The sequence below is a fragment of the Stenella coeruleoalba genome (genome assembly GCF_951394435.1).
Source record: "Stenella coeruleoalba genome assembly, chromosome: 4".
NCBI lineage: Eukaryota > Metazoa > Chordata > Mammalia > Artiodactyla > Delphinidae > Stenella > Stenella coeruleoalba.
Genome location: NC_137149.1, coordinates 64192221 through 64194282, shown reverse-complemented (window position 1 = coordinate 64194282; position 2062 = coordinate 64192221).

Below are 2062 nucleotides of genomic sequence, written 5' to 3'. Positions count from 1 at the left end.
ACAGGCACCTCATCTGTCAGATGAGCAGGTCTCACTGGGTCTGTAAGTCCCTTTCTTAGTCTGGAACTCCTCATAGCTCTTTCAGATACCACTCATGTAAAAACAAAACAAAAAACACCTTGGAATATTCCAGTGATTTGGACTGTGCCTCTACCACCTTGCTCAACATGCTAGAAAAATTCCTGGGGAAACTCAGACCCTAGGAAAAGAGGTTCCTTGCGTAACAGAGATAGTTGCCACAGTTAGGATTTATGGCAACACCTTTCCTTTTGTCATTGAGTACCAGAAAGTTCAAGGGCATGCTTTATCCTAAGGCCCACTTCCTCTCTATGGTCTTGTGAATGGGATCAAAATACAGGAAGTCTATTAGCCAAGATTCTTTGGCCATTGACAATGCATGGACGGGCACTGCCAGAGTACGATTCTCAGACTTGCTTGTTTTCTATGTTTCCATGGATCACCAACCCTCTTTTTTCTGATCAATATCTCTTCATATAAATCCAGCTTCTCAGGAGATGACGCTCAGTCATCTTCATGTACTAGGCCACTCAAGTCTTGCCTTAGTGGTACGAGCCCACCTGAAATTACTTTCAAGAGACAATAGTAAATTACTTTCAATAGACATTTCAGGGTTCCTCAGGGTTCAGGGTTCCAAAAGAAACCTCAGGACATCAGCATTAGCCAACTTCTCATGTCCATAATTCCAAAGTGAACTGAAATGCATCAGAAGATAATCCCCTAAACTCATTCCACCTTCCTGTAACTACCTCTTCACTTGTACATTTTGCTTGTAACACTCACATATCTCATGCAGACATCCATCAGAACACTTCTTTTGGGTTTATCAGCCCCAAAGTGCTTACCTTGTAAGATTAAATTTGAAAACCTCCCAGTGAACTGTTCAGTGTTCCATTTCCCATGAAGCTTTACTAGCCTGGCCCATGAGTATGTGTGTGTGTGTGCACGGGTGGGCGTAATCAGGAAGTAGAGGAGAGAGACTCACACTTGCTATTTTGTTTTTTTGGGGGGGGCTGCACCATGCATCCTGTGGGATTTTAGTTCCCCAACTAGGGATTGAACCCGGGTTGTTGGCAGTGAGAGTCTGGAGTCCTAACCACTGGACCACCAGGGAATTCCCCACACTTGCTATTTTTCTAAAATAAGGTCCCAGGAAACTTTACGATCACAGAGTCAACTGTCAGTAGGCAAACTATGTCCCCTCCTTTTTGCATCATGGGGCACAGAAAGAGATAGAGGGCTTCCTTTCTCTATCACATGCAAAATCTGTTATCCCATCTCCTCATTCTAATGATATTCTCCTGGCTGAATTCCAGGGTCTTCTCGACTATGAGTCATCACCGCTACTTGTGCATAGAATTGAATGTTCAGGGTTCCTCATTTTGAAGCAGGACAGCTGTTCAGAAGCATCTGATAAGATCCCCACAGCACAGTTCTTGATCTGGGATCATCCAGAGGCCCAGCTCAGGGGAGCCCTCCCCACAGGGAGATGGCAAAGGAAGCAGCTTCCCAATCAATCAGCAGTAGCTGCCATAGCTGCCAATAAGGAGCCCCTGCAAGAAAGTCTGACGCGTGGGCTTTCCGACCAGCTGGCACAGCGGGCACAGCATGTCTCCTTCGGGGGTCAGCCTTACCAGAAGGTACCCGACTCCACAGGGGACATCGGGGTAATGGGAAGTCCCGTCTCGACTGCGCATCCCTCCCACCACTGAAACAGCCCTTTCTCCAGAGGCTCAGTGCTTCGTTGAAACGCGAATATCCTTGGAAGATAAAGCCCTTTTTACCCTTTCCACGTTTATACGAATGTGCTTCAAGTCTCTCTCTATCCTCAAAGCCAGTTTTGATTGGAGGAGGAGAAAGTTTCACCAAAAAACAAAAACTGTATACAAAGAGAGGTAAGGCATTGGGCATTAATCCCATCTAAATCCAGGCCCCTGCTAAACTAGAATAGCACTAGGGGCCTATCGGTCTCCTGTATTGTCTGTGGATTGATAATCTGAAGGGTCACTGATCTGAATTGTCAATAATACCATTCATGTGCTCA